We start from the raw sequence: 24,718 nt of genomic DNA on the forward strand, positions 1-24,718 counted from the left end.
CTGCTGAGCAGGGAGGGAGGAGGGGGTGATGGGGCTGGAGAGAGGTAAGGGAAGGGCTCTTCTGGCTGCTGGACACACGCACACACATGCACACACACACATGCACGCCCCACCTCACCCCACCCGTAGGGTAGCTGTAAATAAGAGGTCGCGACCCCATCCTCTGCCTCCTACTTGGCACAGAGTGGAAGGGCTATGATAAAGCTACAGAGCTGGGTCCCGGCCCCAGGCGCCAAGGGGAGAGGAGCGCAGGAGGGAGGGTGGGACAGGTCTGCAGAGGGGCGGCTGGGGAGGGGGCGGGGCCCGCGTGGGGCGGGGCTGCGGGCCTGGGCGCGCCCGGAAGGAGGGGCGCCGTGGCGGTGCGGCCCCGCCAGCGCCAGCGCTCCCGCCGCGGGTGCCTGCTTGCCCGTCCTTCCGCTCGGCTGGCCGCGGCTGCTGGCCTGAGTGCAGGCGGCCTGCGGTGGCGGCGCCCGCTGGGCAACAGGAGCCCAAAGAACAGGGTGGAGCCGCAGCAGAGGGAACGCCGGGGAGCGCGGAAGGGTCCCCGAAGCCCGCGCCCTTCCCGGGGCCGGATTCCGCGGGGCACGGGGTGGGCAGGACCGGCGGGCAAGGCTGCAAGTAAGTGCCTTTTCTCCTGCTGCTCTGGTGCTGGTGGCAGGGAAGCCACCAGTGTCGCCAGTGCCCTCCTCAGCCGCCACACCCACCTGTGCCCGTATTCGCATCTCGGGGCTTTGGCCACCGGCGCGAAGCCACCTGGAAAGCAGAGAGGGGGGAGCCGGGCGGAGTGCGGGCGGGACGTCCCAGCATTGGGGGCTGCAGGAGCTGAGAGGGCTGGAGAGGCAGCTGTTCCCATTGCAGCGCCGGTCCTTTGCGGGTTTGGACCTTGTGCGTTTGCTGTCAGGTTCTGAAATGTGGAGAGGGCAAGACACCTGATGGTTTTTTTTTCCTTCCTGTTGATGCTAGCAGAGTTGTTGGATGGGTTTCGGTTCCAGGGACAGGTCTTTTCTTTATGAGCAAAAAAAAAATAAAGTGGTCTATGCCCCCTTGACTAAGGCGGGAACCAGCAGCTGATGGATACCACCTGAGGGACAGGAAAGACGTGCCACAACCCTTTGGAGCAGACAAACAAATGACTGACAAGACTGCTGAGCCCCAGTTCTCCACGCAGCTTGTTTTTCAAATGATGACGCCTTTCATAGTGACATTCAGAGAAGGTTCAGAATCACTTTAACTTTTTATCCACTTCAACAGAAACGGGTATTTACTTTCAGGGGAAAAAATAGGTACTTTCGTTACTTGTGTTAAAGGCAATTGAAAGATCAAAGCAAGATTCCCAAACCAGAAAATGTAATGACAACTTTGTGATTATAACAAATATTTAATTCATTATTTTAGTGTTTTTTAATTATTACAGCTGCAGCTCTCCCAGTAATTTATATTTCCTTTGAAGCTAAGAGCAATTTTTATGAGAGAAGCTTAGGGGAGTTTTTAAAAAGCTCAGTTCAATATGATAAAGACCAAATCACTATGAGCTTTTAAAATAATGGTGGATTTTCAGTGGCTGAGTGTGAGTTGGGGGTTATGTTCTTTTCTATTTCTATTGCTGTTTTTCTTTCTTTCTTTTGGTATTTTAAAATATATTTTCACGATTTTTGCTTTAACATAAATATAGCCTGTCTACATATAATATGCAAACCAAATCCAAGTATTAAGTACTCCTTTTCATTGAATCTTCTAATTATTTTTTTCATTATTTTTTTTCAAATTAGAGTTCACTTTCGTAGGATTTTAAAAAATATCTTGATTATTTGAAAGCTAGTCTAATTTGATCCCCGTGTATGGAATTATCATGATTGTTAGAATACTGCTTACAACAAAGTGCTAGACAAAATATGGCATTAGATGTCATGGAGGATGTGCTCTCTATTTAGGAAACTGATAATAGTTTTACTTAAGGTCAGTTTTTTGTATCTTGTAGGTGTTTAAATACCTGTCTACTACAAATTGCCTTTTGGAAGTGAACCATTGTGCAGTCATGGGACACAGTGACATATTTTTACAGAGGGTGGGTACACAATATGCCATGATTCTATGGTGCAGGGCAGGGCTCACCGGTACCTGGTGCTTCTACGGAAGAAAGATGAGTAGGCCTGGCTCTCTCCCAAGGGCATTCTGGTGCCTCCTTGTGTCTCCTGGGGCCCAGAGAGAATCTTGGGAGCCCTCCTGTCTCAGTGCTTGTGTTTTTGCTACCTGTGGCTGAGATGTGTTTTGGCAGCAAAGAAAAAGCAAGAAATTCAGAGGAGGAATCAGAGGGGTCCTATTCAACTTTTTATTCCGACCAACCCATTTTCTCTGTGGCAAGGACAAAGCAGGAGAGTCTTACATTTTTGCATGAATAATCAATACTAATATTTATCTACTATCTATTCCTCTTAGATATGTGGAAAAAAGTGTGAAGTGTTGAAGGGATTTATACGCGATTTTTCTAACCTTGTAAAGGAGCTAAATGTTTACAAATGTGAATGGGCCATTCTAAATGTCATGATAGTAACAGCATGATTTTTCCTAAAACTCTGTCCTCAGATTCTTTCCCACCTCCATCATTTGAATAAATGGCTCAACCCTTCACCAAGTGTTGATTGCTCCCTCTTCCTCGTGATGGCATTTCATCCCTAACCAGACCATATTTAGATCTATCAATCTTATTATCCAGTCACACTTCTATTCAGTTATCCTTCTCAGATGTATCTCTTCCACCCTGTTATCTATATCTCTATTGCCACCAAATCAGTTTTGGCCATTGTCATAATTTACCTGGGTACCTGCTACAGCCTGTATAGTTTATTCTGCTTCCATAGATTTTTCCTCCTGCAGGTAACTCTTAATAATAAGCAGTGATGCCTCTTCTTAAAAATATTCATTGACTCATAACTGCATAGAAAAATATGAATAAATGCAGAAACAGGTTAACAGCAAATTCTTTCTGTTAATATCAGAAAAGATCACCCTGTGATCTGGCCCCTTTCTCTACAACCTCACTGAACCCATCTCCCTCTCACTTATATGCTCCAGCCACACTGGTCTTTTGCTACCTGGACCCTGTGGAGAAATTTCCTAAGGTGTTTTCAAATGCTGTTCTTAGAGCCTGGACTCTTCCTTTTTCTCCTTCTTAAACTTTAAGCCTCAGCTCAAAGGCCTCTTCCTCGGGTCATTCTGGATCACCTTGTCAAAAGTAGGTTGTCATCTGTTAGTTTCTATCTTGGCACCTTGTTTGTTTCCTGCACAGTGCTTATTATACAGCATGCAGATATTCTGTGGATTTGTACAATGCATGCTCCATAGTGCAAGCCTTTATTGTTGAGTCAGCTTCCAGTACAGTGCCTGGCATGAAGTAGTGGAGGAGGGTGTCCCCAGATATTTCAGTACAAAGACATGACTTATTTCATCATAGAGCACATCAATACAGTAAATATGTGCATTTCCTGTTGCTGTCGTTGAGCATCTGATACGTTCACTATGGACTATGATTTTGAATAGGTAAAATTAAAATATCCTGAGATGTATTCCTATCTTTTTGCAATTATTAGGCAATAACGTGTTCAAAGGTAAGTAGATTATAATGTATTCTTAGGAAAGCAGTGACCATAACTGAATTAAAATGTATTTTAAAGAAAAATTGGAGTATAAGCCAATATGACTTTAGTATGAATGACTCCTAATATACAATGATGACTGTATTTGGTTTAAATCTGTATATTTTACCAAGAATTTAGGGTAAATTGGTAATTACTAAATTTAAAATATTGTTTTGTAATAAAAATGAGCATTTGAATAGGCTCCGCTGATGTAAATATGGTCAAGTGAGGCTCAGGCTTAAGATCTGCTGCTCACACGATCCAAGTTGGTGTTTACTCCAGGCTCAAGGGGCAAATTATCTCTCAAATCCAAAATGTTCACTAAGAAAGGCTCAGAGAGACACTGTGGGCTAATCCAGGATGATCCATCACTATTATTTGGTGCCAGAGGAGGGACTTCAAACTGCATGCTGGCTAATGATAGCATCATATTTATACACACACACACACACACACACACACACACACACAGACAACTTTGTGTGGCAATAAAACCTCAATTATTTTTTTGAGACTACACCTAAGGATAAACCAAACAAGTAGTTTTGCTACTAATATTTGGTTGAAAATTTTGCTTGCAAATAGGTGACCGGCATTGATTCATGATACTGTTTTCATTTTGGGGAGTTCTGGGTCAAGAATTTGGCAATCATGTCTCTTCCGAAGGACTAAAAGTATTTTATGAATTGTCACCAGGGATTTCGTTAAATGTTCTATTAAGATGGCACATTGTGGTTGTTGCAATGTCTTGGAGTGCATCTGTGTACTAATTGAAGATGGCCCTCTGTTTTACATACCACAGTCAGCTAATTTATTATTACACGGGGTATTATAGCTTCCTTCTTCAGAACTATGAAAATCAGATTGCCACTTAAGATGGCAAGGTCATAATAAAAGACATTATAAGACTGTATAAAAAATAATTTTCATATGAGGATTTATGGAAGAGCATTCACAGAATGTGAGTAGACTACTTTTGTGGGATAGGAAAGAACAGTTTTGCTGTCTCTCCGTCCTGCGAAAAGAAATTTCTTCATTGAAGGTTAAATTACTTTTCTGTGTATCTGGAAGGAAATGGCTTTAGAAAACAGGGAAAGCCTCAGCTTTTGGCAGCTAAAGTTGGAATGAAGTTTGTAGGAATGAAACTTGGATGGTGAGGAAAAATGCCAGGCCATGGTGAAGAAGGAAAGGAGAAGGGAACCCTTGAACAGTGCCAATAAACAATAGCCACAGACAAATTGCAGTTGACATTATATACAGAACTGAACTTTATATTTTTTTTACCTCACTGACAAAAGAGTTCCCTCCTTAAAATAATAATTGCATTTTAAGTAAAACTATGCTATTATTGCTTTCTTTATAGAGGAAATGGAATACCTTTAGAATTTCAAAATGAGATAGCAGGGAGCCGAATATGCCATATATTATTATTAAAATACACCATTACTTTAATTGTAATTTATTGCTATTCATTTTATTATTTCCTTTTGTTGTGTCAAGTGTTTGAGAGATTGCTATTATTGATCATGAATTTCTTTAAAATGTCTCCTGGATCTTTTACAAAGCTTTCTGAACAACTTATCAAAATAAGATAAAAGTCTAATTGCACCTACGATTGTCCACTTGGAAATGTAGAGGGAGAAGTACATTTACAATGTCATTAACTGACCAGCTCTGCTCTGCTGTGAATGCTTTTTTCTTTCCCAGTCTTCTCTTCTCCATCTCATCTTCTGAACATTTGATAGACAAGCCATTAACACAAACTTTGCTTGATTATTAGGTCAAACTGTTAATACAAAGAATTGGAAAATTGAGCCTCTAAAGAAGATGAATAAGATTAGATGGATGAATTAAAATATAAGCACAAAGACATTTCTGTGGAGATTTTTAGTGAAATTTTCTATGTACTGTATGACAAACTTGACTTCCTGTGTCTGGTTGTTTTTAAAAAGTAGGGATGATTTCACTAGACATAGTGTCTGTCAACTGTTCTATTTATTCATAAACTATGTACCTTAGAATATAATGTAATTGTTTAAAATATGTCATCTTCTTAAAGGTCTATAATTTAGAGATTCGGAAAAGAAGTAAATGTAGATGTTCAAATACATACAGGAAAGTTAAACAGGGGAAAGTAAAAGAAATATTACATGATAATGAGATAATCATATATAAATTGTTGTTGTTGTTAATCCTCACTGGATTTTTATCCATTGCTTTTCAGAAAGAGTGGATGGGAGGGAGGGAGAGAAAGAGGGGAAGAGGGAGGGAGGAAGGGGGAGAGAGAGAGAAAGAAAAACAAACATGGATGTGAGAGAGACACATAAACTGGTTGCCTCCTGCACTTGCCCACCTGAACTGGGGGCAGGGAACAAATGCATAACCCAGGTACTTGCCTTTGACTAGGAATCCTTCAGTGCATAGACCAATGCCCTAACCACTGAGAAACACTGGCCAACTCACCCCTTATGTATTGATTTAAACTCCATACATGATTTTTTTTTCAAGTCCAATGGACAGTGCTTCTTTTGGGGCTTGAGAAAGACAATTTGTTAACTGAATGTATATTTTGAGTAGGATAAATAGAATATTTTACTGGTAAATTATATCCTTTCTTTATCTGGCTGATGATATAAAGTCTCAGGAAATATTATGGGACCAATCTTTAAAGATGATTCTTTCATGGTATAAAATAATACGAAGTTTAAGTGAAGGGTTTTGTCTTCTTAATATAATATATATTCTTGTTACCCTGGACAAACTTGGCTCATGGTTATTAGGTAGGGAGAAGGCAAACGGCATCCTCAGGGGCCAGCTGGGAGCAAGGTTCTTACCGTCCCATGAGATCATCCACCAGGCTTTTAGGAATGGATGTTTGGAGAATGGTTATGCAGAGAAGCTCTTTTGAAAATTCATATTATGTCCCTACTGTACTTCAGAATTTTTGTAAATATTTTTACAAAGTGTTAAAAGCACAGAAGAATAAAATCATAATCATATGAGTATAGTGGTCTTAGTCAAATGCTTTAGTTTCTAAAATGTAACTTCATTGTAAAATAAGTAGTGTCTAATTCTAAGGATATCTGTACAAATTAAGTTAAATATATACACATACACACTAAAAAGGGCATTTTTGTGTCTCACATGATGAGTAGGTATTCATTAATGGTAGGTAGACAATTGTGAACACTAGATTATAATCAAAATGAGTTTTGATTATATATTAAATATAATGATTCAGCATCTAAAGTTCATTGTTGTTACTTTTACTTTTAATCCTATTTCAATGAATACTAATAATGCAGTTTCTCTATTTTTAATGACATCTCTAATATAGGATGGTTCTATTTTGAATTCCGTATATCACTCTCTTGCTAAAGTTGTCAGTTATAGGGCTATTATAGATAGTTTATATGAAGTATCTAAAAACTTGTCAGTAGGAAAATATGGGAGAGATGCTTAAAAACCAAGAATTTGTTAACTATTCAATTACATTATTTTTTATGTTTTGAACCTGATCTATCAGAATTCTTTATTAATGGAGAACAGTACAGGGGAGGTGACCTGCCAGATATCCTATTAGTACATCGTACAACTAATATCTAATTTTATAGGACATTTTTAAAAAGAGTACATTATAGAATTTTTTACTTAAATATGAAATCAAACTTACTCTAATAATTCAGTCATCAGGAATGTAACTCTTAATTTTTAAACCAGCAAATAAGATGTCTGAGCCTGAGGGAAATATTTTCCAATATGTCCAGTCACTTGCTTTATTTCATTGGTGATACATTTACAAAAAATTGAATCTTATACAGCAAACCAAAAAATTAAGGGTAATAACTGAATATTTTATTTGTTTTCTTTATCAATCTACAATTCTTCCTCAGTTACAAAGAATAATGGACTATGTATTGCAAGAGGTAGACCAGGGAAATATCATGAAGATAGAAAATAAATATATAACAGGTACACTGCCATATAAATATCACCGTTTACATCTTGTTAATATTACTGATAATAACATTAATTTAACAGCCTTGAATACGGTGGTCTCATTTTTGCCAAGCAATACATTAAGGGATTTGCAAATGCTTCTTTTAAATCCCCACAACCACCCTTTGAGGTGAGAACCCTAAGGCTCAGAAGTTACATTACCTTCCCAAAGACTCACAGTGATTACTAAACCTGAGTAACACTCATCTTTTTTAAAGGAGAGAAAATCTTATTTATCCCAATATACTTTCACATATCCCACGCAGCTATACCCTATGGTTATGTTACCAGATTCCCACAAAGCCTTTTTACCCCTAATGGTACTGAAATATTCTACATTTGTAATTGAACATAACAAACTATGTAGTTATAATACTAGAGAACAAGAAAAAGAAAGATTGTTTAAATGTTCATCTGGAATGCTGATTCTTTTTTTTTTTTAATATATTTTATTGATTTTCTACAGAGAGGAAGGGAGAGAGATAGAGAGTTAGAAACATCGATGAGAGAGGAACATCGATCAGCTGCCTCCTGCACATCTCCCAGTGGGGATGTGCCCGCAACCCAGGTACATGCCCTTGACTGGAATCGAACCTGGGACCTTTCAGTCCGCAAGCCGACGCTCTATCCACTGAGCCAAACCGGTTTCGGCAAGGAATGCTGATTCTTGGGGAGTGCATTTGTGTGAAACTGCAATTGAGATTTAGGTGGGTGTTTGAAGATATTATAAAATGCATCTATACATTTAAAGTGTTATTGAGGTTGTTTTAGAGATTAAGAGACTTTACTTTCCGGGTCTAGGGTTGTCATTGTACTATGATTTGACTTGGCCATGAAAGTTTTTGTTTGTTTTATTATGAGGGAGTCAAAACAGGAAAAGGGACTTTCTTAAGGTAGACAGGAGTTGGAAAAAAAGGAGTATTGTAATTAAAAGGGGTATGTATATGAAATGTAGTGGATGAAGTTTATGCATCCTTGAGTGATGTAATGGATAAAATGGAATAAAGTTGCATAATGAGATCGTGGTGTTAAAGTCCTTATGTCCTAGAAATTAAGAATATATTAGAAGAGTACAAATACTAGTATTCTTAGTACCAAAAATTGATACACTCAAATATAACCTAAATCATAGTACTTATTGTCACAAAGACAGTGATATATGTCAATTAAAGTGTTCCTTTAACATTATGATTCAAGGTGTTCACTCTTAAGGGTTTTAAAACAGTTTTGGAAAATTAAATTTAATTTATATTATACTTATAGTAATTTCTAATACATGTAATTTTTAAAATATTTATTATAGTGTATACTTTGCTTGGGTTATAAAAACCATAGGAAATTGGGCCCCTGAGTTCTATGATATATCTCAATCTGTTTTAATGTTTGTGGATTGGCAACCGTGTGCCACAAGAATTTCTTTTTTTTTATATTTTATTGATTTTTTTACAGAGAGGAAGGGAGAGAGATAGAGAGTTAGAAACATCGATGAGAGAGAAACATCGATCAGCTGCCTCCTGCACATCTCCTAATGGGAATGTGCCCGCAACCCAGGTACATGCCCTTGACCGGAATCGAACCTGGGACCTTTCAGTCCGCAGGCCGACGCTCTATCCACTGAGCCAAACCGGTTTCGGCTCCACAAGAATTTTTAAAACATACAATATCTGATTATTCAGTCAAGGGCACTGACCTCTTTTCCCTTAAATTGTCAAATAAAAAAAAATGACAACAGCTAACACAACAATACCTGCACGGTGTGAATAAATCAAAATTATACTTTTTTGTCAAATTGGCAAAAAATACATTTTTTTTGCCATGCCACAGAATTTTAGTAATTACTGTATGTGTGCCATGAGTTGAAAAGGTTGAAAATTGCTGTACTAGACTATTTAAGAGAAGAGAAAATTTTTTTTTTTTTTTTTTTTTAAATATATTTTATTGATTTTTTTACAGAGAGGAAGGGAGAGAGATAGAGAGTTAGAAACATCGATGAGAGAGAAACATCGATCAGCTGCCTCCTGCACACTCCCCACTGGGGATGTGCCCGCAACCCAGGTACATGCCCTTGACCGGAATCGAACCTGGGACCCCTCAGTCCGCAGGCCGACGCTCTATCCACTGAGCCAAACCGGTTTCGGCAAGAGAAGAGAAAATTGCTTGTTCATATTGACATACCTGCATGGTGTCTTACATGCAGTCATTCTTAATCCATAGCTGCCAATTAAATGAATCATTTATTGCACAACTATATATGCTCAACTTTTATTAAAAATAGTTCTTTTTCACGGAAACTTTCTAAGCATGTGGGAGGAATAACTTAAGGATTTACTAATTTATGCTTCCCAAACCTAGCTTTCTATCATTACTGGGTTCTGATGAAAGTGTCAGATATCTTATTTCTTAGAAAGGGAACAGCACTCCTGCTTATTTTCTGCCACAGTTTGGGTTCACTAATCCTAGATGACAATATTTAGTTTTCTTTGCATAAAATACCCAAACTATTTTATCATGTACTCAGGTTGACACATTACAAAGACTGAAGCCCAAATTTTTTCCTGAGAGCTATCTATTAAAAGATTTGCTTAAGAGGTGGACTGCAGTCACATAAAAAAAAAAGAGTGAGAGCTAAAATATCCAACTGGCCTGGTGATCAGTCATTAAACCCTATCTGGTTGCCTTCCAACATGTGTAGGTCAGGAATTGGAATCCAAGTTGGTATCGATGCCATTGAGGTTTGTGGGAAGGGAGAACCTGGCAGAGATCCCAGGAGTGGTGGTAAAGGGATGCTGAGTTGCTCCAGGTCAGTTCCCAGAACTCTTAGCATCACTATTCTCAGCACTCGTATGTTTTCTGAAATTTAGCAATAATTCCTTTTTCCCCTCCCTCTTCCTTTATTCACTCCCTTCCTTCAGGAAGTATTTATTGAGCAGCTACTCAAGCACTATTATAGACACTGTAGATATAGCAGTGAGCAAAACATGAAACTTTATGCAAGTTTGGGGACAGATAATGAGTAAATAAATATTTACTCATTATCTATCCTTGTATATATGCTGTCAAGAAACATGCAGCAGGACAGGGAAAATTGAGGGAGAGAGGCATTATTTAGTAAGGGTGGATAGAAAACTTTTAATTTTTTTTCTCTTTCTTTAAAATTTATTTTTATTAAATTTGAGGGGGTTACATTGCTTAATAAAATTATATAGTTTTCATGTGTGCATTTCTATGATACATCATCTCTATATTACATTGTGCCCTCTACCCAAAATCTTTTACCAGACACTCAACTCCCTTGACCCTTCACTACCTTCCAATCCCCCTTCCCTCTGGTACCACCATAATGTTATCTATGTCTATGCATTTTTGTTTGTCTTGATTGCTCATTTATTGCTTTCCATTTTTGAGGATCCTCAAAAATTTAAGAATAGACTTACCTTATGACCCAGCAACCCCTCTTTTGGGTATCTACCCCCCAAAATTGGAAAACATTTACATATTTATAACGATATATGCACCCCTATGTTTATTGCAGCATTATTCACAGTGGTCAAGACATGGAAACAACTGAAATGTTCTTTGGTAGATGATTGGATAAAAGTGATGTGGTACACATATGCAGTGGGGCCTTGACTTACGAGTTTTTTGAGATACCAGCTGTCTCTCGGCCGATTTTTTGCATTGAGTTGGTAGAGTAATTTGAGTTAACGAGCTCCTTACCGAGCTCAGTCTCAGAACGAATTAAACTAGTAAGTCAAGGCCCCACTGTACAATGAAATTCTGCTCAGCCATAAGAAAATATAAAATACTGTCATTTGTGACAGCATGGATTGATTTTGAGAATATCCTGTTAAGCGAAATAAATCAGACAGAAAAAGTCAAGAAACATGATTTTACTCATACGTGGGATATAAAACTGAAAGCAACAAAAAAATTCTTTTAAAGGTGATATTTGAGCAGAGACTAGAAGGAGGTCCAGAAGTGAGGGAGCTAGCTATGTAAGGGGAAAATCATTCCAGTCACAAAGAGCTTCAGTTGCAACATATCTGATATGTTTATGGAACAGCAGGAAATCAGTGTGGCTGAAATGCAGAGAGCAAGGTGGAAATTAGTGTAAGATGAGGGCCTTTTCTTAATTTAGAAAAAATTGCTAAGTCTGCATAGAGATCTGTATGATAAGCCAATCCAACAGTGATGGGATGGGAGAACCAGGAAAGGGATGAAGTGTGCATCCCCCCCCCCCCCCCCCCCCCCACTGGATCCCATTCTGGGCAAATAAATGATTGGGAAACTTCTAATTTCCATACAATATATTTTTGTCTTTTATATGGATAACTTATATGTGATTGTTTTATATTCTCTTCCCATGTGCAATGGCTTAGATCCTTTATTATTACCATTTGAGAGAAAAAGGCTCATTTGACCAGAGGTTGCAATTGAGAGTATCATTAAATGTTTACATCTGGAAATGAAGACATGGTGCAAGTACAGTACTATTTTGCATGCTACATACCATGGGAGCACATGTGTACCCTGTCAAGATTGACGCACTGCTACTACTTTGACTTTGGTATCCTACTGATTCTCTATTACAGTTTTAAGGAAAATATGAATTAAGAAAAATTTAATTGTGGTAAAATATGTGTAAGATATTTACCATTTTAACCATTTTAAATGTATAATACAGGGGCATTAAGTGCATTTACATTGTTGTGCAACCATAATCACCATTCATCTCTAGAACTTGTTCATCATTCCACACTGAAACTCTGTACTCATTAAAAAATAACTCCTCATTTCCTTTGTCCCCTTCCCAGTGCCTGGTAATAGTTAACATTCTACTTTCTCTATGAATTTAACTATTCCCAGTACCACGGAATCATACAATATTTGTTTTTTTGTGTTTGACTTATTTCATCTAGCATATTTTAAAGATTCATGGCATGTATGAGAATATTCTTCATTTTTAAGGTTGTATAATATTCAATTGTATGTATATGCCATATTTTGTTTATCCATTCAGATATTGATGACATTGGTACACAAACAGCTTCTAATTCTTTTGGGTATATACCCATAATTGGAATTGCTGGATCATATATTAATTCTATGTTTAATTTTTGTGAAGAACTGCTGTACCATTTTCCACAGTGAATAAATTATTTTATATCCCCACTAGCAATGCACAAGGGCTCCAATTTCCACATCAGGAAATTGTAAGCAACACTCTTGCTTACATTTTTTCTCTTTTTTAATAATACCCATCATAGTGGGAATAAAGTGGTATCTCATTGTGGTTTTGATTTGCATTTCTGTAATGATTAGTGAGGTGGAATATATTTTTATGAACTTATTGACCATTTGTATATTCTCTTTGAAGAAATGTCTATTCCAGGCTTTGTGCGCTTTTGAATGGGTGTGTTTTTGTTATTGAGTTGCAGGAGTCCTTTATATAGTGTGGATATTAATCCCTTATCAGATATGATTTACATAGTTTTTAAGTTCTCTGACTTTCCTTCTCACTCTCTAATAGTGTCCTTTGATATACAAAAGTTTGTAATTTTGATGAAATCTACTTTATCTGGGTGTTTTTTTTTATTTTGTTGCCTGTGCTTTTGAGGCCATATCTGAGAAAATATTATTAAACTTAATTTCCCCCTATGTTTTCTTATTATAGTTTTAGCTCTTACATATTTTCTTCACAATTGCTTTAGACATTACAGAGTCTAATAGTTTCCAACTTCCCTTCACTAATAACTCCAAGAGGTCTGGTTTTTATCTCAAATATTTCTTACTCTGAGCATTTACCTTCCATTTCAATAACCCCATCTAATTTTTTTCTTACATGAAGGATTAAAATTCTTGAATTGTTGGAAGAATATACTGGCAACTTTAGGGGATTACTGATGTGGAAAGAATATTATATATTCATATTTTCCTACTGTCTGATGGGGTTCATTCATTTTTTGACCAATCTTGTTATTGGAAAAGTTTGGGTTTGGTCCCTTCCTGTACAGTCTAGGAAGTCTAATTCCTTGCTAACTAGTTAATAGATTCAGGAACTCTTTATGTTCTTATCCTAAGAATTAGATGATATAATTAAGTGGAATTCTACCTGGCCAGCTGGTGTGACTTAGTGGTTGAACATCAACCCATAAACCAGAAGGTCACATTTCGATTCTTGGTCAGAGCACATGCCCAGTTGCAAGCTCGATCCCCAGTAGTGCGTGTGCAGGAGGCAGCCTATTGATGATTCTCTCTCATCATTGATGTTTCTATCTCTCTCTCTCCCTCTTCCTTCCTCTCTCTGAAATCAATACAAACATATTTTAGGGGGAAAAATGATTCTATCTGCTATAATCATGATACCCTCTGACCCCAGCACAATGTTTTGCACAGAGTGGTACTCATAATACTGGAGTGAGTAGACAAAGGAATGAATGAATGCAAAAGAAAGACTATCTTGTTTTCTTAAGCATCTAGACTTCTACTATTTAAACCTTAGGTTTATTTTAATAAAACAAGTTCAGAAATCTCCTTTCTCCATAGTGAAAATTAGTGAAGACACTAATTTTTCATTCAATTGTTTTAGAAGTGTTTTTAGAAGTTTGCTAATGAGATCTAAAGTTTGAAGGTTAGAGATTGTACCACAAATATTTCTTGTTCCATTAGACAGTCCTTGTGGAGGTTCAGTCCCATAGGCAGCAGTTTTTCCCTTGTGTAGCTACTGGCAAATGAAAACGGTGATAGTTTACACTGAGTATGGTATATATTATCATGAAAATAACACATATAAATATATTTTGTTTATGAACAGTTCAATACATTCATAAGAATAATAGTTAAAAAAGTTAAAGCCTGTAAATAAAAGTTAAGCACCTTTGCCATTGAATTGTTGGATACTCTTTGTGCCTGAACACTTACCTTATTCAGAATCCAGGTCTCCTGGTCAGATACATACTGGAATATAAATTTGAGGAAGGATGGGAATTATTTTATTCCCATTCAATTATTACTCTGTAGCAACTGTCTAATCTGGAATTTTCTCCATGATTCTAAGCCTGTTTACATCTACTAGGAGATTCTGGAAATCCTGTCTTAAACAGTAGAAAATAAGGAATGCTCTCATGTAATTCACCCATTAAAAAAATCTATGCCCTAAATCTTCTGAATACCCTTTACACAACAATAACCTCCAAAGAGAATACATTTTAAACAATATTATATGGGTTTCATCTTATTCCCAGATTAAGGTTAAGGCTACGAAATGCCTTGCCGCAATCATAGCCTGCAGTTCCATGAGAGAGTAGAGAAATATAAAACACAGGATGTTTCTGTTTATGAACATGTTAATTTTGTAAAAAACTTGTTTGTAAGGTCATGTGATTTATCCCATAGTACTTTAGCATCCTTAGATGAATTTCTACTATATAAGCTGTTTCTTTAGAATCATAAAACCGGGTACCTCTTTCCTCTGCCAATAGTACATTCTAAAAGAATGTCTAAAGCAAAAATCTTATAAGTAGACAACCACTTTTCTTTTTTTAAACATAGGTGGTTTTTAAAAATATATTTTATTGATTTTTTACAGAGAGGAAGGGAGAGGGATAGAGAGTTAGAAACATTGATGAGAGAGAAGCATCGATCAGCTGCCTCCTGCACACCCCCTACTGGGGATGTGCCTCCAACCAAGGGCATGCCCTTGACCGGAATCGAACCCGGGACTCTTCAGTCCCCAGGCCAACTTTCTATCCAGTGAGCCAAACCGGCTAGGGCAGACAACCACTTTTCTTGATAATATCCACAAATATTCCAAGGAATTCTTTGGCATGCATACTACTTCATTCACTTGTCCCAATAAAGAACCTTGAGTGTATTGAACCATTGCTGGCCTGTTGGGGGTGTTTCTTCAGAAACTGTTCTATGCTTGGATTTTACCTTCTTGAGCAACTACCTAGCCTTCTATTGTTTTAATGTTAGATTCTGGAGCATTCATTACTAATGAAGAGACACTATCTGATCTGTGCTAAAATGTTTCCCTTAAAATTTTTTTTTCTTTGTGTCTTTCTAGCTTTTGCCTAGGTTCAGCATTTTTAATTTATTGTATAAACCTGCTCAGTCCTAAAGAATCATGGCTACTACTGGATGATTAATCCTTTATGCACTTGCCACATTCCTTTACACTTTAATTTATTTTCTTATTTCTGCTTTGATTTCCATAACATTCCAATTCCTTGGTTTTTAAATCTTTCAGCACTCATTATATTTGCATTTAACAAGCCTGATGGGCTTAGTCTTCATCACCACTTAAAAACAATGTGCACATTCTGCATGTACTGCATTGTTGGGGTCTGACCCCAGCAGGTCCAGGGGTCCCCAAAGGTGTGGACGGAGTCGGCGAAGAAGGAATGACACGGAGACAGCGTTCAGTTGATCAGCAGCCTAGCCAGGATCTCTAGCCAGGAACTCCAGCCAAGTTCTGGTCAGGATCTCCAGCCAGGTTCTGTGTCCATGTTCTCTCGCTAGGTTCTCCAGCCAGGTTCCGTCGCCAGGTTCTGTCTAGGTTCTCCTGCCATGTTCTGTCTAGGTTCTTCAGCCAGGTTCTTTTGCTAGGTTCTGTTTCTAGGTTCTGTGTCCTGTTGTCTTGTTACATCTGTATTTATACCAGTTGATTTTAACCCTATCAATTTCTATTCCAAAGGTTAGGGCGTTTCTTATCTCCATTCCAGGGAGTAAAGATTATGTGGCTTAAGCGTGATTGTTCTTAGTTAAAGTGATTAACTACCCGCCTGGCACTTAGTTAAGGGGTTTTATTCCCTCCCTAACTTCAGGGAAAAATCCCTACCTGGGGAAACAACCTTTCTCAGAGAGGTGACCTTGGTTAAAACACATAGAGCTAAGGGGAGCAAACATATTAAGAACAGTATGCTATATATGCCAGGTCCCTTGAAACATATGCTGTGCAGATGTTTCTTTCCTGCAGCGACTGTCAAGCAGCAAGGATGGACTGGCTCCCGGCATGGACTAATGAGCCTTATGTTGGCAGGGTCTTTATAAATGTCTGTGTGTGATATATATTACCATATGTTGGTAGGAAGCAGCGTGGTCTTGGTTTTGCAATGATAATAGCTTCATTTTAATCTTTAAAATATTTAAAGTTGAAATCTCCTTAAGGAGGAATGGTTCTGTACATGCAATATAAACATCTATCTATTATGGATAACCAAATTTATTCTCCTTCCTTAAGAACATTAGGTGTGCAAAGTCAATTTATAGGGAAGTTGATAAAAATCACTCATAATAATAGTGATTTTTTGCACTTAAAATGTATCAGGAAATATGCTAAGTGAGTGGTTTAGGATGTATTGTGCACTTAAAGTGCACTAAGAAATGTGCTTACTGATTAAAATGCAGTGTCGCATTTTTTCCCTTGGAATGACCTTATGCGATAATCATTTTCAGCCATGTCTTATGAAGCAGAAACTAAGCTTTAGAGAGATTAATTAATATGCCCCAGCACACAAGCTAGTAAGCAGTAGAGATGGAATTTGAACCCAGGTCTCTCTCACTCTGAAGCCACAAACCTAACAACTATGCTATGTTTTCTTCCTATTTTATTGCAGACCTATTTTAGAATAAAGCCTTGAACATGTTATGCACATGAAATAACATATAAGTAACATATTTTCCACTTAAATGTTAATAAGGTTTTACTTTTAATGACCTGCTCAGAGTTTATCATTTAAAATTGCAGTTGGTAAAATTGCTATTTATATAAGATTTATTTAGCTTAGGCACGATGGTAGGCATTTTACAGAAACTTTCTATTTTATCTAATAATCTTTGAAGACATACTTTCTCCATTTCATTTATGAAGAATTTGTGTAATGCCACAGAGCTAGTTATGTGTTTTAATCAAGAATTAAAACCTAAGTCTGCCTGACACCAAAGTTATTAGACCCTTTTTCCTAAACCATGTTGATGTTTTGGAGGAAGTGGCTATTTGCTTAATCAAAGAGTGGAAATGCACTCTTTATACAAGACTCTATGAAAAGGAGTAGGATCTCTTTTGCAGCCGCACTTCAGTGACTCTAGAGGTCACCAAAGTCTGTGATGATTTTGTGATCTCAAGTAAGGGTTAATTCTGACAATATAAAATTATTGTTAGCTAAGATATATTTTCTCTTTTTCTTTCATATATCATGCATAGATAAGAATACATGAATTTTTCTATTAAACTTTTCAGATGTGCCAGCAGTCATTGACAATAACCTTCCTTTTCCCCAAAGAAATACACTTCTTGAGATTTTTAACTTTATTTTTGTAAATTTGAGTTCTATATTTTGTATCCCCAAGCATGGAGACAACTTCTTTCTTTTGATATTTTTTTCTCACCAAAGAACTAGAAATAAATTCCTACTATTCATCTGCCACTCTAAATATAAAGGTGTCAGATACACCTTTAAGGTGTGGTGTTTTTGTTTGTTTGTTTTTGCATAGCAGTTATTCAAAAAACATAAAATATTATAAAACTCTTTGAGTGAATGGCTAAATAATTTTGGTGCATCTGTGCAATAGGAATTTTTGAAGCTGCTATAAAGAGAAGTGGTGACTCTGAAACATACTAATGTGGAAGTATTTCCAGGTTATAATTTTAAGTGACAAATGCACAAATGTAAAGCAGTATGTATATATAGTATTATTTGTGTAAAAAGAAAATTATATAGGTATATATGTGTTTATGCAAACATGTAGATGGATACACAAAGGATTGGTATCAGTGGTTGCCTCTAGGATAGGAATCTAGGTGCCTGGGGGGAAAAAGGAAAGAGGGAGAATTAATTTTCATTATACATACTTTTGAGTTTTGTGGCTATATTTATTCTATAAAAATACTACTTAGGGAAGAAACAAGAGTCAAACATGCAGCTTTAGCCCAATTACTCAACTTAAAAGTGTCCTGTTCTTGGAGTTAATAACTTCTCTGAAGTTTAGGATTATAATCAAGTAAAGGGTTCTCAAAATTTGTCTGAAATGAATTAAATGATGCATGTGAATGAGTGATGAATGATGATGAATGATGTATCTAAATGTCTTAAAAACCATCTATAATAATAAAAGCGTAATATGCCAATTAGACCGGACGTCCTTCTGGATGACCTTCCAGACGAAGCTGGGGCTGCAGCTGCGGGATTGAGGAAGCTGTTGCAGCTGCGAGGGAGGGATCCGGGCAGCTGCCATGGCTGCAAAGGCCTACTCTTGCACAAATTTCATACATCGGGCCTCTAGTCCTATATAATAAAAGCCTAATGTGCAAATAAACCTAGCAGTGGAAGACCAGTGGAACGACTATGACGTGCATTGACTACCAGGGGGCAGACACTCAATGCAGGAGCTGCCCACAGGCTCTAGGCCAGCCAAGGCAGGTGCCAGCGGGGGGGCCCCTGATTGCCCTGCTGGTTGCCCTGCAGAGGGAGGTGACTGGTGGCGGTGGTGGTGTGGGGGAGTGGGGCTGGTGAGCGGGCAGCACCAGGCCGGCCAAGGCGGGTGCCAGCGGGGGGCCCCTGATTGCCCTGCCAGTTGTCCCACAGATCAGCCCTGATTGCTGGCCAGGCCTAGGGACCCTACCCATGCACCAATTTCGTGCATCGGGCCTCTATTAATGTACATCAAAATATATAATGTCATTATTAGCCTTTGGGGATAGTCATTTGAATTAAAGAAACTGCATTATACAAAACTCGAAGTGCAGAAAAGGTTGTGCAGAAGATCTGAGGAGGTGCAAGATCCAACTACTAAGAAAAGAACAGAACAGAGCAAAAATTTTATCTCAGTTGGATGGTTCCCTTTGAGATAAAATAGGCAAACTCTCTCAGCAACAGACAAGGCTCCAGGGACTGTATGAATATTTCATTCCCAGGTCTATGCTTCCCAGAAATGTATCTTGAAGATAAAACTATTCTCACAATAGGAAAAAATATATATATGCACAAAAGTGTGAATATTTTCATCATAAAATAACTGCATAGTTCTGTTAAGTAGTAATTATAGATTTTTTTAAATTAAAAAAACAGGTTTACCAAAGATAAAAACTTGAAAAATGGCAAACTGACAAATAAATAAATGGAAACTTTTGTGAAAAGGGATCAATATCTTAGCATAGCAAAGAAGGAAATGATGAGTTCCCCAATAGGAAAAGGAGCAAGAGAAGAAACAGATTCATCAAATAAGAAACAGAAATGTCCCATGTATTGCACATTTTAAAAGAAACCTTTTCCCCATCAATTTGGGAAGCATTTTAAAATTTACTACAGTTAATATTGTTCTGGTGTGGAAAAATATATTTCCATACCAGAGGGAACATAAATTATTATAGCCTTTTTGGAAAACATTTGGCTTTCTGTTTTTACATAAAAAGACAAAGTAAATAGCTCAAAATATCACTAATTTTCTCTGAATAGATTAATTTTATTTTATGCTGTATCCTTTTTAACACTTTCTAAATGTTCTGCCAATGAAAATTTGCTATATGTATATTCAACTATATTAATAACCCCAAATTCGTTATATGCTCAACTTTCTGCAAAGGATTGTATCTTGAATTTAATGGTAATAAAATGTTTCCTCTCTAACTTGACCCTGTTATTTACCTACAAACTATTAAATAAACTTTGTTGTTTAATGGCAAAAATTAAGTTAGGATTAGTCAGGTCTGGTGTTTCTCCACGTGTCTCTAAAATAACTGTGTAATTTATCACTTTGTTAGATATCCAGACATTTGGTGATTTGCCCTTAAACAAATATATATTTCAAATGAAATATTTTCAGTTTTGGGGCGCATGAGTATTGGTGAAAATGGAAAAATATTCCTAATGGATTTTTTAACTTCTACTGTGACTACTGCTGTGACGAGTATAATTCACAATTAGGGAATTTTAAAGTTTAATTAGTTGGTGTCCACCATATTGGTCTTCTTTCTCATCCATCTGATCAAGCTTTTGACTTTACTCTTTCTGGTGGGGAGAAAGCTGCTTTAATTAAACTTAAGCAGATGGATAGTAGTCTTTATTTTGGTGTAATTAAAATGAGAAACAGATTATAATAGCAAAACTTTTATATTTCTTGTACACATCTGCCTACCTGTACGTTTTAGGAATTGTTGTTTTCTGAACATGTTTTAATTTTTTAAATGAGGAGAAAAAGAGAATTGATAGTGCCATAAATTTAAAAAAATGTTTCTGATGTAAAGTCAATGATGGCTATTGTGTATAATAAGTATTTGAAGGTGCTCTCAAAATATTGAAAAATCTTAATTAATTTTGTTAAGTAATAAAGTTTGCTTACAAATCAGTGTGACATACATGACATGTTATCTTAAGGACAAGATGCTTACTTGTTGAGGTGTTTGGGTTAGGAGAAGTCCTCATTCCTCAAGTGTTTAACAGGTTTCTGTGATGTCCAGATATCATGGTGGTATACACTGAATATAAATGATAGCTGAGATAAATTTCCTTTCTAAGGAGTTTATTTGAAAAAGGGATGGAGACTGTTGGAAGAAATGAGGCATTATTGGAACTATGGTAAAAAACCTCAGTTAGGGAGCAGATGGGCGCCCAAAGCAGCAGGAGATGAGAAGAAGCTGATGAACAGTTTAATTTATATGTGAAGGAAGGAGGGGAGAATATAAGGTCAGGTCTCTTAATAGAAGAGATGTTGAGCTGCATATTAAAAGATAAGTAATTGGGTGATCAGGATCGTTGAAACTGAACAGAGGGAACATCATGAGAAGGCAAGAATCATAGAAATATCTGGCTGCCCTTTGGGGAAATGAAATGTAGGGTGATGTATCTGGAATGTAGACTGAAGAGGGGAAGAAAAGCTGTCAGCACCAGAGTAGGAACGTTTTTATGCCATACAGAGACATGTCAGTTAGTGGTCAGCTATAGAGGATTTTTTTTTTAGGCAGAAGGGATCTAAATCAGTATGGGTTCAACTGTTTTAAATGTTCTATTAAGCTATCATAAGCAAGGCTGTGTAATACTGATACTGTGTTCATATTATGATAGGAAAACTTACCAGTATTCCAGGTTAGCAGCTTTTCTTCAATCTTACAGGTATAAGGTTTATTTGCTAGCAATGTCAAGTATAGTTTCCACATTGTACATGTCCCTTAACATCATGCCGAGAAAGGAGAGTGGGGAAGAGTATTTGTAATAGAGTCCAGTCCTCATTTTTTTACCCTGTCTTACAATAGTAACAAAAACATATCATATACTGGAATGAAAAAACACGTTTCAAGTGTCACTGTATTATTTGGCATGTACTGGTAAGCATATTCTTAGGTAGTAATATCAGGTGCTTCGTAGTAATCCCTTAAAACTTCAAAATAAGATTTGTTTCCATTCCAATCAAGAAGGAAAAGGCATTTGGGAAAAAAATAAATAAAATATTTATTTTCTAGTAATTGAAGTTAACCATATGGACACCTGGTTCAAAAGGTTTGGACACACTGAATCCACGTGATTTTTGCACCCAACCCCCAAGCCTACTGATGTGGATGGCCATGTTGTATTCACTTGTCCCTAGCAAAGGCAGATGGATCAGCCAGGGAATTCTCCGCTAGCTTGGCCTTTCTGAAACCACAAAGTCAGGAAATGCAATCAGAGTGCTCAGCTGAACCCAGAGCAAGAGCTTTCCTAATGGGTAACTATGACTTGAGAAATCACATCCATTAGATAAAGTGATTAAATATACATCAGTCCTTTGGCAAGGGAGCCATGAAGATATTGCAACAGAACATCAGGATATGACCAATCTTTCTTGCTCGAAAACAAACAAACAAACATGTTTTGACCGTTGACATGCATCATTTCTGAATTCCTCAGCTCAGTCAAAGGAAGACATTTTTTCATGATGAGATTTATTCACTTCCTGTTTTGTTTTGTTTTTGGTGAAAGAGAAAGCAATTGTGTAGTTAATAAAACATTATAAAGGAAATATTTCTGAATTGCTCACCCTCCCCACACACACACACTTTTTTGTTTTATATTATTGTTCTTTCTTTATGTTTTAGGCATTTTATACTTCATTATTTTTTTAAATTCTTCCAACAGAAGCCTTTGTGTCCCAAATTATATTATATTCACTTATATAAATGTATCATAAATATCTAATTAGAAAAAAATACATGTACAGGTATTTATGAAAATTTATCTTAGCTTTCCAAGTATGTTTTTTTAAATTAAAATGATGTTGAAAGAAAATTTAGTCATAAAGGAATGTCAGCCATAGTTCTAGAAATTTGTTTCTCACTCCTAGCCGTCTTTTGATTAATGACATGCTGCTCATCATATATTAATAACTATGAATTCCTTTCACTTTTCCCCTGTTACCATCAATAGGCCACTGCAAGATGACTGGCAGAATGTGTTTACAATCATGGAATCATAGATAAAAGTGCCCTCAAAAATTGTAGTCTATCTCCTTGTTTTACAAGCAAGTTTCTTAGAGCTCAATTCCATGTGTCCAGAGTAATAGGAAGCACAATTAAAGAAATTATCAAAAGTAGTAATTGTCATTTAACAAATTTATTAGTGAATTCCTGATAATACTCAAAGTCAGCACAGATGAGGGAAGGGAACTCTGATTCTACTGGGTTTTCTGCTGGTGAGGCACATATAGGGATGCCTACTTTCAGAACACCAAGTGGTGGGGCTATTATATGCAAGCAAGCCGGGACAAGAATGAATAGGAAGTGCCTGGAGGGGAATCATCACTAGCCTGTTTGATAATCTCTGTGGTGTGTACAATACTCAAATTAATTTATACATGCAGGAAAAATAGAATCATACAGTTTTCAAACCTTATTGATGTCCTAGTCAAAACTTCTTTTTATAAATGTTCTTGATGCCCAGAGATAGTTTAGCTATAGCACACCAAGTTAGAGTTAAGTTCATGAACCAATAGTAGAAAGGCTTTCAACTGAAAATATAGCAGACCTAGCAAGTTAATTTGAAACATTTTTAAAAAAATATATTGTACCAGCCCTAACTGGTTTGGCTCAGTGGGTAGAGCGTCGGCCTGCGGACTGGGGTGGGAGGGGGGGGCGGTGTCCCAGGTTCGATTCCGGTCAAGGGCATATTCCTAGGTTGAGGGCACATCCTCAGTAGGGTGTGTACAGGAGGCAGCTGAATTGATGTTTCTCTCTCATCAATGTTTCTAACTCTCTAACTCTCTATCCCTCTCCCTTTCTCTCTGTAAAAAAAATCAATGAAGTTTATTTTTTTAAAAAAAATATTGTACCAGCTTTGCATCCCTGGAATAAATCCCACTTGATCATGGTGTATTATCTTTTTAATATATTGCTGGATGCGATTTGCTAATATTTTATTGAGGATTTTAGCATCTATGTTCATCAGGGATATTGGCCTATAATTCTCTTTCTTTGTAGTGTCTTTACCTGGTTTTGGAATTAGGACAATACTAACCTCATTAAAAGAGTTTGGAAGTGTTCCTTCCTCTTGGGTTTTCTGAAATAGTTTGAGGAGTATAGGTGTTAGTTCTTCTTTGAATGTTTGGTAAAACTCCCTTGTGAAGCCTTTGGGACCTGAGCTTTTGTTTGGTGAGAGTTTTTTTTATTACTGCCTCTATTTCATCAGTTGTTATTGGCCTATTCAAGTTTTCTGATTTCCTCCTGATTCAGTCTTGGGAGATTATATTTTTCTAGGAATTTGTCTATATCATCCACATTGTCCAGCTTGTTGGCATATAGTTGTTCATAGTATTTTCTTACACTCCTTTGTATTTCTGTGATGTCAGTGGTTACTCCTCCACTTTCATTTCTGATTTTATTTATTTGTGTTCTCTCTGTGTGTTTCTTGATGAGTCTGGCTAACAGTTGACCAATTTTGTTTATCCTTTCAAAGAACCAGCTCTTGGTTTCATTGATTTTTTGTATTTTACTTAGGCTCAGTTATTTATTTCTGCTCTAATCTTTATTATTTCCTTCCTTCTACTTACTCTGGGCTTTTCTTGTTGTTCTCTTTCTAGTTCTTTAAGTTGTAGGATTGAATAGCTTATTGTTGATT

The 24,718-nt window shown here is 37.0% G+C and overlaps 1 protein-coding gene across 1 annotated transcript in view; it reads left to right on the plus strand.

The window, feature by feature from the left end:
- Positions 1 to 444: 444 nt before the first annotated feature.
- SCN9A (sodium voltage-gated channel alpha subunit 9) overlaps positions 445 to 24,718 on the plus strand; it is a 128,091-nt gene continuing 103,817 nt past the window's right edge. Inside the window, exon 1 of the mRNA XM_070422827.1 lies at positions 445 to 618. The gene's annotated coding sequence lies outside the window, so the exon portion shown is untranslated. The remainder of the gene's footprint in view (positions 619 to 24,718) is intronic.

Source organism: Myotis yumanensis, unplaced genomic scaffold (genome assembly GCF_028538775.1).
Source record: "Myotis yumanensis isolate MYYU_CA2020_CCGP unplaced genomic scaffold, mMyoYum1.0.hap1 SCAF_8, whole genome shotgun sequence".
NCBI classification, from domain to species: domain Eukaryota; kingdom Metazoa; phylum Chordata; class Mammalia; order Chiroptera; family Vespertilionidae; genus Myotis; species Myotis yumanensis.